The following is a 14,128-nucleotide window of genomic DNA, read 5'->3' as shown; positions in this document are numbered from 1 at the left end:
GACCATCGGGCCTTCCCCACACAAACAATACACGCCCGTATTTATACTTTTTTAGCTCCGCATTTGCATCATTGTTTGATGCAAAAGCGGCGCAAACTTACAAAATACAATGATATTTTGTACGTTTGCACCGCTTTTGCGTAAAAAAATGACACAAATGCGGCACTAAAAAGGTATAAATATGGGCCACAATTTTCCCTGGGAAGGTGGTGGTCCCCGCCGGGGCCATGTGGCCCCCAAATTCTAATTACTCATAGCGCCACGGAGGTGGTGGTCTATGGGGCTAATGGAAGCCTGCCAACACTTCCTTGTTACAGTGTTGACAGCCAATTAGATATCAGTGCAAGGACAGATGGCTCCGCGGAGGTTCTGTGTCCCTAGATATCTATATTCTTTGGCCTTAAATTACTCCAAAACTACTGAAGGGATTCACACCAAACCACAAAAAGCATAATCTGTGGAACAGGATCTAGCTTCTTGCCAAATTTCATCCAGTGATTTGGGCTGTAGGCATGTCTAAAGACCCTATGGAAAAATGAATGGGAAAAACGTGTTTTGGTACCCCTCTTTTTTCTCATCCTGCATGCCGCACTACCCAAAAACTTTCAAAATAGAAGCTAAACTGACCAAAGTATATGTTTTGAAAAACTCCATGAGGATTTGTCAAGCAGCGCCAAGTTTATAGGCAAAACAAAAAATATTCTGTCTATGGAAACTAGGTCCTAACTATGACTACCTAGTGGTGACTGCCACAATGTAATATATATATATATATATATATATATATATATATATATATATATATATAAATATATAGATATATATATATATATATATTCCAACTGCTCCTGCTGTTCTTCCAGCGCTAGCCTTCCGGAGCTGGTGCACCGTTATAGGCGCAGGACCCATATATTAATATCTCAAAGTAAATTGTAGAAAAGCGGCACTCCCAACAATTGATGAATAATGACGAAATTTATTTAAATCTTCAAAGCCGATCTACAGGGCTTGTCAAGCCTGGCGACGCGTTTCGACCATTACGGTCTTTGTCAACAGCCAAAGTCATTATAAAAATCTCCGCTGCCCTTAACCTTTCTAACCTAGTGCATCAACATAAAAGAAATACTATGAAAATGTCATGGGATCCAATTTACATTTCTAAACACACATAGCTAACAATGTTACTTCCCCACATGGTGAATCACCAATATGCCGACAGTATTATATTGTCATTGTGTACAAACACATGAACCCATTAATAATCCTTATTAAAATTAATATCATCAAGCAATTATTCATCCATTGCCCTAATAAACCTAAAATTGTGTATCATGCTCCTGTGATGCTGAACTACGGGCCCAAAAAAAATACATAACACTCATCCCTAATTATTTTCTACATCTAATTGTAATATATTTCATGTACATTTATGATGGATGTCAGCCAATGTGAACAAAAAGTACTTCATCCTTATTGAGACCCCAAGGATGACGACTATTAAGGCGAATGATGTATTGGGATTCTAGTTTCCTGAGTCTTTTTTCTCTGTCCCCACCTCGTGGTGTAGGAAGTACCCTGTCTATTCCAAAAAATGACATCCTATCGCTCAAAACTGCATGATTTGCATTGCAGTGGCGGGCTTCCGGATCAGCGGGATCATTATTCTTAATAGCCCGCCAATGTTCTAAAATCAGTTTTTTAAAGGAAAAATGGTACTTCCTACATATTGTAATCCACATGGGCACAGAATAACATAAATCGCAAAATCTGAATTGCAACTAAGGAATTTCATGATCCTCTCTGTTTTTCCAGTTGGTAAAACATAATCCTTACGATTTATGCTATTTTTACAGGCCTTACATTTAGTACATCTATAGAAACCTTGTTGTTTGTCCAGGAAAGTCTCCCTATTTCGCTTGCAGTAGCTGTGTACTAACATAACCTGCAAGGAAAGGCTGGAAAAGGCTGGCGAATTAGGGATCATTAGCCGAGGGGCAGCACCGCTGCCCTGTCGGATAATGCTTCCGACCACTACCAGGCTGCTTGACGGAGGCAGGCTGGCGGTGAGTGAGGGCTGCCGATGGCGGCCCTCAAGGTGTTTTCTATGTGGCGGTGTGGCCCGCCACCGCCGGCATGGCGGGCCACACCACCAACATCATAATGACCACCAAAGTCTTTTGCCATTTGTACAGCAAAGTCTTTAAACATAGATTTGACACAGTGTCAACATTGTTGAGCTATAAAATGGCAAAAGCTATCTACTATTCTAGGCACAGTATTACAGCTTTGGACTGGTAAAATACCATCCATGCCAACCTGGAATGAATAAAAGCAACCCATGACACATGTTTCGCTCTCATTAGAGCTCATCAGAGAGGTTTACAATTGCCCAGACACATGGGAGCACCCAGTATAAGTCAAAACAAATCCTTTTCAGGGTTAGAGTGACGCATAAATTATGCAAAAAAGAAAAGAGAACTCTCGATAGTTCCCAGTTTAGGTGGAGAGCAGCTCCAGTAAGCAGCACCCTGCAACACCAGCAACACTCTAGATTTGCTCACCTCAAATGTCTGTTTATCTAGCAAAGATTTTAAGCATAGGATCAGCAGAGTGCTATCCATGCCGAGCTAGATAGGGACAATGTATTTTTGCCATTTGTACAGCAAAGTCTTTAAGCATAGGTTTGTTTGACACAGTGTCAACCTTGCCGAGCTACAAAATGACAAAATCTATTTACCACTGCAGGCACAGTATTACAGCTTTGGACTTTTAAAGTACCATGCAAGCCAATCTGGAATGAGTAAAAGCAACCCCTGACACGTGTTTCACTCTCATTAGAACTCATCAGAGAGGTTTAGCTTTGTCCAGACACAAGGGAGCACCCAGTATAAGTCAAAACACATCCCTTTCATGGTTAGAGTAATGCATAAATTATGCAAAAAAAGAAAAGAGAACTCTGGGTAGTTCCTACGTTTAGGTGGAGAGCAGCTCCAGTAAGGAGCACCCTGCAACACCCGCGACACACTAGCTTTGCTCACCTCACATGTCTGTTTATCTAGCAAAGTTTTTAAGCATAGGATCAGCACCGTGCTACCCACGCTGCGCTAGATAGGGACAAAGACTTTAAGCATAGGTTTGATACAGTGTCAACCTTGCTGGGCTGTAAAATGACAAAAGACATTTACCACTCCAGGCACCGTATTACAGCTTTGGACTGGTAAAATACCACCTAACCCAATCTGGAATGAGTAAAATGAACCCCTGACATATGTTTCACTCTCATTAGAGCACATCAGAGAGATTTAGCTTTGTCCAGGCACAAAGGAGCACCCAGTAAAAGTCAAAACAAATCCTTTTCAGGGTTAGAGTGATGCATAACTTATGCAAAAAAGAAAGGAGAACTCTGGGCAGTTCCCAAGTTTAGTTGGAGAGCAGCTCCAGTAAGGAGCACCCTGCAACACCAGCGACACTCTAGATTCGCTCACCTCAAATGTCTGTTTATCTAGCAAAGTTTTTAAGCATATATATATATATATGTATATATATATATATAATTATAAAAATATATATCTATCTATATATATATATATATATATATATTACCCAGATATGTTGTTGGTCACTGAAAATAAAGCAGTAGCTGTGAGCCATAAACCCTGGTACTATCAATATGCCTATTCCCAATGAGCGCAGTTCAGGCTATTAGGGGGCTCACTAAGGAAACATACCCAGCACCTGAGTAAAGGATGCGTGGGGACTTGCTTCAAAGGGTTTAATGTGGACATCCTTAGCTTGAAAGTATTTAATATGAAGTCGATAATGCTCCCTTTTTTGGGGATAACTGATTGATTGCTTGAACCGTGTACAGCATGCATGCACATTATATATTTTTGTGGCTGTCACAAAATATCGAAGCAAGTCTGTCTGTTAGGTGGGGGTAAAGAGTAGGGCTGGCTCCTTTTAGGGAGTGACTTGGTGAGGTCTGTACAACTTGTTAGAGACCCTTGATTCTCCTGTGTCTTGGACCTGAAAACCCTTGTCAGTCAGGGCAGCACATAGTGCACTTGCAGGCTGTACCCACAGACTGCCCTTTCATTTACATTTGGGAAAGGAGGCAGATGTCATGTCAAATAACCTGAATGAAAATAAATCCACATCTTGGAAGGCACTACAGAAAGGTAGTTCCAGGGTCTCGCAGGACATGTAGGTTAATTGCAGGAGGCAGATCTACCCAGAAACCTGAGTGGATTTCTCAAACCTGATGATTTCCCCGATGAGGCCCTACCTTTATAAATTGGAGGGTTTCTGATTTCCCTAGTATGGGTTCTAATTACTCAAAGGATTAGGCATGTGACAAGGTCCTGACGAATCGCATAAGATCATTTATTACTAAACAGCGAGAAATATGTTGACCTATCAGATAGAGTAACGCAGGGGATCCTGTGTTTACCTTTACTATTCTCCACTGTGGGATTTAGTGATTATATATCTTTTCTTGCCACCTAGGGAGTGTAGACATTATTTTACCATATCCCCTTTTGCTGTTTTTAACCATGTCAGAGGTATTAGTACCATAATAAATAGCCTTCTTTACCTCTAGTCATTTTTAAACACCCTAATACCAATCCTCATATCACTCTTGACCGGCTGTGTATTATTTTCAAAAGATCTCCGGCAAAGAGCCCCTTCGTGGGGCCTGTCAGGCATTGCAGCGCCGGCCTGACGAGGAGCATAGCCCTATGATGAAGCATGTCACCGGAAGGTGAGTGAGGGCTCTTGCTTCAAATATATGAATTTTCATTTTATTCAGAACCATTATCTTGAAAGAAACCCTCTTGTGTTTTGGAACTGTGTGTATACCATATTTTTGATACTACAGAAAGGCCCCCAGGTTACTGCTGCATTTCCCAATAAATGGTGATGTCAGTAAGGGACATACATACAATATGTAACAAACCATCAGCAGTTTTTAAGGCATAACTCTAGAGGAAAACCTAGTTGCTTCTCACTATCACCTTCCCGTCTGTGTGGGTTTTTTTCAATTTTTAGACAATTGCAGTTTTCATTTAAGAGCCACTGGTGTGGCTTTGCTATTCGTCAGATAAAACCCAGGCTGGCTAAAAAACAGAACCATATTATTACCAGTTTTATTTAACCCACAATACCACAAGTAAACTAAACACTTCTCAAATATAATGACATGTTTTCCTAACAGTTGAAGGTCTACAATTGCCTACCACACTTACATTGTGGATACTATTGTGTTATATAAGAAGGATCTGGCATAGTGGGCTTTATTGCTCCTCGCAGATTCACTTTTTTAAAGACATCAAACAACAGAAGGTGGTGTTTCTCTCATCCATTGTAACTTATTTACTTGGCAAAACTTGCAAAGTCCAGTGTCCAAAACTGTTCTAAGTATCTCTCCAAATGAAACCCTATACACCCATACAACATACAAAGCATCTCAACCTCACAAAACATTTAAAGGAATAAGCAAATACATTGCCCTTTAACAAATTATCTCCCTAATTAACATATTTATTGGGATTTTCAGCTCCCACTGGGGTAATGAGAAGGGCCTCTTTTCCAAACTGTTTTACTTCTGCCTATGTAGCAAAAAATCAAAACAACTCTGTCTCTTCCCACCCATAAGAAAGTTAAAATCCAGGACCCCATTCATATCCACTAGCACAGCCACACTATAATTCATTTTGAATTAGAATCTTAAACATGCATCATAAATAAAAAGCAGAAGAAAATATGTACCCAGGGACGTCATTCAAAGGGATCCCCCTTGACACACTTGAATCATCTACTAATGGGCCCTTCTCAGCTGTTACTTAAATCTATGACTCAAACAAAATACTTAATCACTTTAACAATACCATGAAAGAAATGGCTGCATATCATGCACTACTCGAGGAAAGATATTAACCTAAACACAACCAATCAATGGTTCTCATATGTGTTGCGCCAAAAAAGAATGTCAGTCAGGCAACTGGTGTGACATGAATGAACGCTTCTGACCCAAGAATTCTCAGAAAATTATTTAAAAGGAAATATTACAAATAGATCCATATTGCTCCAAAATCTTCATTTGTATGTTAGAAGAGCCACAGCTTTATTAATACATATACAAAATTTTACCAAATTGCGTGGATTCAAATTAAAGCTCTCACTACTTCCTTTTTAGGAGGTTCAAGTGAAAATGTAATGCATATGTAAAATGTTTGCATACAGAATATCTATAATCTGTGAGAAGTTAGGTCAGAACTACACCTGAACACAGACACTAACTAGCTGATCATCTCAGAAAACACCTGGGCTCACTTTATGTCAGTAACAAAAAATGCAACTGTAAAATGTGCTCAAAACACTCAAACTCACATTGTGTGCTGGTGACCACATACCTGCAACACTCATAAAAATGATTCAAAATGTCTAATACAAAATTTGATGCCCATCGTCAGTTGTTTGGTTCATATTCGAAAAGCAGAAAACATAAATTGAAAATTAGAGATTCATGCTTTAAAATCCTCCCAGCCCCTATGGAGTACCACAAGGTTCCATTCTGGCATACAATCTTTTCAGCTTGTATTGAGAACCGGTTGGAACATTGCTGGAAGACTCAGAGGTGTTTATTCACCTATATGAAGAACATACACAATGTTCATATAAATCATAGATTTCAACAATATTACTCGCAGTAAGTCCCTAACAAAAAATTCAGACGTGGGGGTCATTACTTAACCTAAAACTTGAGAAAGCTGAATTCATCTAGCACAGTTCAGACATACATCTTAATACTGACATCAACTGGGTAACTCAAATCTGAATGTTTCACCCAAAATGAATCAATTAATTAAATCACTAGACTTCTTGATTGACTCAAAACTTTCCACCAACTCTTTTATCAACCACACCAGCAGATCAGCCCAAGCAGCTCTTTTCTTCCTAAAATGAGACAAACTTCTCCCTCATTCTGGCTTTTGTTCTGGAATTCAAGCCACTGTCCACTCAAATACTTATTACAGATATTTACTTTGTACAGGAGCGACAAAAATATCTTTAGAATCTATTAAAGCTTTCTTCATTCCACTACTCACCAAACAACAAAGAAAAAGAAATTCAATAATGTTTTCTGTTGAACTTTTTCCCTTTTGAAGGGTCATCTCCAATCTTTTTGCCTCCTGCCTCCTAATTGTTCTGACCTGTTGTGTTGGCTTTAGGACTCTGGGGAATTACCAATGCTAACCAGTGCTAAAGTGTATATGCTCTCTGTTTAAATTGTATTGGTGATTGGTGTATCCATGATTTGCATATTTTATTTACTCGTCCCTAGTAAAGTGCACTACAGGTGCAGAGGGCCTGTAAATCAAATGCTACTAGTGGGACTGCAGCACTGGTTGTGCCACCCACATTAGTAGCCCTGTTAACATGACTCTGACCTGCCACTGCAGTGTCTGTGAGTGCAGTTTTAAACTGCCAATTCGACTTGGCAAGTTTACCCACTTTCCAGGCCTAAACCTTCCCTTTTTATACATGTAAGACACCCCTAAGGTAGGCCATAGGTAGCCCCATGGGCAGGGTGCAGTGTATGTTAAAGGTGGGACATGTACGTATGTGTGTTTTATGTCCTGAGAGTGAAATACTGCCAAATTTGTTTTTTCACTGTTGCAAGGCCTATCTCTCTCATAGGTTAACATGGGGGGCTGCCTTTAAATATCATTAAAAAGCAGATTCCCTTTGGGTGCAGATAGACATGTGGAGTTTGGGTCTCTGAACTCACAATTTAAAAATACATCTTTTAGTGAAGTTGGTTTTGAGAATGTGTGTTTGGAAATGCCACTTTTAGAAACTAGGATTTTTGTTTTCTTAAACTATTCTGTGACTCTGCCTGTTTGTGGATTCCCTGCCGGGGTCAGTTTGACAGTTGAGCTGTTTGCACCTCTCTCTAGACTGAGACACAAAGGGAGCTGGGGCTGCCGTTAAATATTATTAAAGTGCAGATTCCCTTTGGGGGCGGACAGAAATGTGGAGTTTGGGGTCTCTAAACTCACAATTTAAAAATACATCTTTTAGTAAAGTTGGTTTTTAGATTGTTAGTTTGAAAATGCCACTTTTAGAAAGTAGGCCGTTTCTTGCTTAAACCATTCTGTGACTCTGCCTGTTTGTGGATTGCCTGTCTGGGTCAGTTTGACAGTTGGGCTGTTTGTGAATACCCTCTAGACAGTGAGGCAAAGGGAGCTGGGGTTTAGCCTGCATATCCTGATGAGCCGTCTGTGCTAGGAGGGAGGGGAGGAGTGGTAACTTACGCCTGCCCTCACACAACACAGTCTCCAACTCCGTGGTGTGTATCTGGGGCCTGGCCTGGGCAAGGCAGGATCTTTCAAACAAGAGAGATTTTCCTTTGAAGTAGGCCTAGTTCAAAGGCAGACAGGAGTATAAGAAGAGGACCCAACCCCCTGAAAATTAAATTACTTCAGGAACCAAGAGGAACCTCTGGTAAGGAGAAGAGCTGAAGAAGCTGGAGGAGGAGTACTGCCCTTTTGCCTGTGACTGTGCTTTGCTGGATTGGCCTGCAGTAGCTACTTCTACCGGAGAGAGGACAAAGACTGACTTTTGTGTGACTTCCCACTGGTGAAGAATCTCCAATAGCTTGAAACTGAGCTTGCCTACTGTTGTTGAAGTCTCAGGGGCACCAAAGACTTCTCTCTGCCAGTACTTGGGCTTTCTGTTAAGAGTCCTGCCTGCTATGTGGTGCCCTAACCTGTCTCTAGGCCCTTGAAAGGTGCAGCTGGTGGGAAAGGACAGAAATCCACGCAAAGACTGCCATACGGGGAAACTTTTGACACACCTCCCGCTTTGTGGCTGAAAGACAATGCGCTGCCAACCTTGTGGCTAAAATCGTGCTCCACCTGCATCACAGCTGGGAGATCGATGCAACGTGGCTGGAGAAATGACACACAACACCTGCAGCGGCTGCTATTATGCAAGCCCCCACGCGGTGCGGTTTCTTGACACCGTGCAACCAGATTTCAATCGCAACATCGCTGGGTGTGGGAAATCAATGCAAAGCCTGCCCGGACCCAAGGTGCCCATCCGGATAGACGCATTGCTCTCTTGCAGGAGAGAAGAAACAACACACGCTGACCCGACCGGAGGAGGAATGATGCACTCTCTCGCTTGCGAGTGAGAAATCAACACATCGCTGGCCTAGTTCGACTCACACTCACCCGTGCGGCTTTATTTTGACGCTACCCAGATAGTTTTATAGGCCAACAACGTTCTCTCTGTTTTCTACAAGATTTAAGACTCTTTTGCTTTTTAAATTTATAACTTGACTTGTGTATGGTGGATTTTTGTCATTTTGGTCTTGTTTTGTTTAGATAAATATTTATTTTTCTAAACCTGAGTTGTGTCATTTTGTAGTGTTTTCAATGAGTTACTCTGTGTGTTGGTACAAATACTTTACACCTTGCTTCTGAAGTTAAGCCTGCCTGCTCATGCCAAGCTAACAAGGGGGTGAGCTGGGGTTAACTGAGGGTGATTCTCCTTTATCCTGACTAGAGTGAGGGTCCTTTCTTGGACAAGGGGTAACGTGACTGCCAACCAAAGACCCCATTTCTAACCTTTTCCCACTCTTAGACCTCCGCTGGCTCTCTTTAGAGGGAAGAATTAAATGTAAATATGCTTGCCTGATCATTAAAGCCTTGTAGTTAACCCAACCAGTCTACCCTTTCCTCTCTGCTCTACATTTCCGGTGGCAGAAGAACACTGGGGAGCAAAGTTTCTCTTTGATTTGAAAATAAGTAATTTAAATCATACCAAGCCCCAAACAAATGTTTTCTGGTGTGGCACAACACTCTAGAGCTCCCTCCCCCTCTGACAAAATGAGGCAGGAGGAAACCCTTGGCTGTTTCTAAAACAAACTAGAATCTCTCTTATAAAGAAATTTCTAAGCATTTAAAATTCAACTTTGTTGTTGCCTTTCCACTGAATCACTTTCTGATTTCATTTACACCTTTATCTGACCTTACTTGCCCTACCTTCCACCTCCCAATCCGTTGCACATGATTACAAATACCCTAATTGTTTAGGTTTACAATCAAACTTTAAGGTGTTGTTGTTACCTGTCAGCGCTTTAACACTCTTGGGTGGTTATGTGCTACATTCAATTTTAACTAAATAAATTAGCTGTATCCCACATTTAAAGGCTTATATAGTCCACTGTGGCAGGTGACAAGGCTCCATACCCCCAAGAACAAAACTCTATGGACAGTTGTAGGGAAATGCCACTTTTGCATAATCAAAGTCTGTTACTCGTGTGCCGGTGCGTGTGTTCTGACACTGAAAACACGTTAACCTTAGCTAGACTTCTATTTGGTGTATTTAACTTACCTATACATCCTAGTATAAGATAAAAAGTGCTCCTGGGGCCTGTAAGTTAAAAGTCATTAGTCGACTGCAGCACCTATTCTGCCACCACTAAAGTGACAATGCAAAACATGACTGCTGACCTGTCTCCAGTATCCTAGCTACACAGGCTTAAACTGCAAATTTGACCTGTGAAAATGACCCCTTTTTGACAGGCCTCAACCCTCCCTTTTAAATATTAATGTCACCCTTAGGTAGATTTTAAATGCCCATAAGGGAGGATGTTTGCTATTTAAAAGCAGGACATGTAAAAGTTTAATAATAAGAACGTTCTAACAGTGACAATGACCTAAAAGCTATTTTCACTGTATTGGTGTTATACTGTTACTATGAATTAAGAGGACTTTGTATTGGATCAATTCAATCTTCAGGATATAGGGACTTTGTCCATCCCTACCATCAGAGAATGTTGGTCTGGGACAATCCCCTACACTCTCCAGGCCTTTGTCCACTGTCTGGAAGCAGGACATGTCTTATCAGAGTAGAGCCATCAGGGGTCAGATAACAGCTGGACACTGGCAGGAAATACATTTGTTTTGGTCATTAAGTTGGATTTTAAATTATTACTAAAATGAATCCTTGAATCATTTTTCTAGTTGCTCCCAAACTGAAGTTAACCACTATGAGTTGTTATACTGTAATGCAGTTATTTTGTATAGGAGAACCAGCCTTGCTAAAGTGAAAAACAGCTTTGAAGGTTTTTCTCTGCCAGGACATGTAAAACATTAAATATATGCATGCCCTATTTTTTAAATACCATGCACCATGCCCTATATCTTCCTTAAGGATGACTTATAAATGTTCTAAAGAAAGATTTAAGCCTGGCACAAACATTTATTTTACCAGATGGAAATAACAGTTTAAACTTACACACGCTTTATAGTGCTACTGTAGTGGGTGGTACAATGAGTGCTGCAGCCCACACGTAGCATTAAATATACAGGCCCTGGGTACATCTAGTACCATATTCTAGGGATTTATAAGTAGATTCTATTTGCCAATCATGTGTATACCAGTTTTAGCATGTTTATCAGGCAGAGCATACACACACACATTACCACTGGTTAAAAGGGGTAAAGTGCACAAAGATCTGCAGTCAACAAAACTAGATTTAAATAAAAATGCAAAAAACTCCTGAGTGACTCCGCAGGAAGGGCAAAGTTCTTCCAGCAGTCATAAAGATACCTCCCTAAAATTCAACCTTCATAATTGCTTCTTTGCAGAATTTGCTGATGTCTCTCTTGACTCATATGCAGGTTTGTTTTCTGTGACAGAATCCTGGTTAAATTTCTTCTTTTTTCAAAAGTAATGAATTATGTACATGATTCAAAATCTCAGAGGGCTTAAATACGTGAGTAGCAATTCCATGCTATGACTCTAAAACCTAAACTCAGAGTGGTTAGTAACTCCTTAATACTTTTCAGGAGCTCCCATCAAAGCATAAGTCTGGATATGGAACTTTCTACCTATTTCACAACAGACCTAGCCTTCTTCTTTGTGTTGCTAAAAGCAACATAAGACGTTTGTTATATACCAATATCTTGAATATGAAGAGTCTTCCCACACTATCATTTTCTATGACCCATCTCCACAATTCAAGCTGAATATCTATTCACAATCCAACCGCTACTTCCCTCTGTTTTCTATTGTTCAACCGTTTCCTACCTTGAATGGCATGTTCTTATTTATGGTTTCAAATTGTTACAGTACCCTTTTGCTTATGAGTTCACATTTATCTGTGTTATTTTTCTCACTTTTTTGTAAGCTGCTCCGTTGTCTTATGTCTAATTTGTATTACAGCAAACATGGAAACTGTTGAATGTTAATACACTTTTAGGGTGACTGCAATGATTCTGTATTGATATTTGTAGGTTTTGAATTTAACTTCTGGTGGGTGTTAGGTATTTTATTAAGCTGCAACATAAATCCTACTCAATAATTTCTGAATTCTTACACTCAATGATGAGAGTTGGAAAAGGATTTAAAGTATATATTAATAAATTAATATATTAGTCCACTAACATATACAGAACATGTGCATGAAGCATGTCCTGAATCTGTCCCTGTCCTACTCATCCCATTCTATACAGCAAAAGTCTCTACAAGAATGAGTCAGCAGCTTATTAGTCTAGTCCTATTATAACAGTCTGAGAACGTTTGTTAAAACATTTTAAAAGTATTCAGTTCTCTATCGCTAGCACAGTTTCCCACAGCTATCGGAAAATGTGCTTCAGCTATCATGCTACACTGCAACAGTCTATCCATCTCTCCTTCTCTCTGTCTTTCTCTAGCAATACTCAAAAGGACTATTCTGCAGCAGAGTGATCAGCAAATATATCATGCCCCAAATGCCAGGAGCCTAAGAAGCACCCTCTTGTATCTACCCTACACTATACGAGGAACCCACTACTCTTTCCCTCTGACACCTTTTATACATTTTCCAAATGCAGCACTATACAATAAATGTCATTCTTTTTTCTCATTTTGCAATTTTACACCGTGGACTCGTTCATAGGTAGAAAGGGATTGAATACATCAGTCTAATTTCTCGTGCATACTTTTTTTTCTTCCGTAAGGTTAAAACACATACATCCACACTATTGTGCCATTGATACGAGCTGCAATTTAGTTATATATTTTATAAACTTTAGGCATTCTGAAGCAGGTTAGCAAGAGCATTCTCCTAATACTGGTTCTATTGTTAAAACTAAAGTTTTGTTGCATATATAAATCATGCAGAGGTTATAAGTGAAACATTTATTGTAAAGAATGTGTTAACGTTAGCAGGTTTCCTGCAATGTAAGCAGCATAGGTTATGCAGAGTTAATAAGAAACAACAGCAGTTAGGCCTACCTTTATTCTCTCGTATTAATGATCATATTTTTATTATTATTTTTTATTGAACACTTTCACACTATTGCATTTTAATTTTTATTTTTATTGGACACATTTTCACTTCCATTTAATGGGAATACAAATGATTATCCCCTGTAACAGCAATAGTTATGATCTCAGTTCCAGGAGACTACAATTGTTAAATCCCATTTTCAAATTAAGGGCCAGATGTAGGAAGCCTTTTGCGCCTCGCAAACGGCGAAAAGCGCAGTTTGCGAGGCGCAAAAGGCTGAACGCGATGCAGAGTCACATTTTGCGGAGTCGGTACCGACTCGCAAAATGTGATTCCAACTCGCAAATAGGAAGGGGTGTTCCCTTCCTATTTGCAACAGCATCGCGATGCGATGCTGAGATGCTTTGTGACCGCGAAAGCGGTCGCAAACCAACTTGCAGTTACTTGAAGTGGATGGTAACCCATTCGCAAAAGGGAAGGGGTCCTTTGTGAATGCCCACAAAAATATTTTTTCAGAGCAGGCAGTGGTCCTATGGACCACTGCCTACTCTGAAAAAACCGAAACCAAATGGTTTCAGAAGTTTTTCTTTTGCAGCTCGTTTTCCTTTAAGGAAAACAGGCTGCAAAAAGAAAAAAAAACTGCTTTATTAAAAAAGCAGTCAAGGACATGGTGGTCTTCTGTCTCCAGCAGGCCACCATCCCTGTGAGTGCCTAGACTCGCTATGGGGTCGCAAACTGCGACCCACCTCATTAATGTTCATGAGGTGGGTCTTTGCGACCCCATAGCGAGTCGCAGAAGGTGTCTCAGACACCTTTCTGCATCTCGGATTGCGAGTTGCA

At 40.3% G+C, this 14,128-nt stretch overlaps 1 protein-coding gene across 1 annotated transcript in view; it reads left to right on the top strand.

Annotated features, from left to right (window-relative positions):
- Positions 1-14,128, top strand: part of DOCK2 (dedicator of cytokinesis 2) — a 2,133,690-nt gene that overhangs the window by 563,143 nt on the left and 1,556,419 nt on the right. The window lies entirely within an intron of this gene.

This window comes from Pleurodeles waltl, chromosome 7 (assembly GCF_031143425.1).
Source record: "Pleurodeles waltl isolate 20211129_DDA chromosome 7, aPleWal1.hap1.20221129, whole genome shotgun sequence".
NCBI lineage: Eukaryota > Metazoa > Chordata > Amphibia > Caudata > Salamandridae > Pleurodeles > Pleurodeles waltl.
This window is presented reverse-complemented; position numbering and strand designations above follow the sequence as displayed.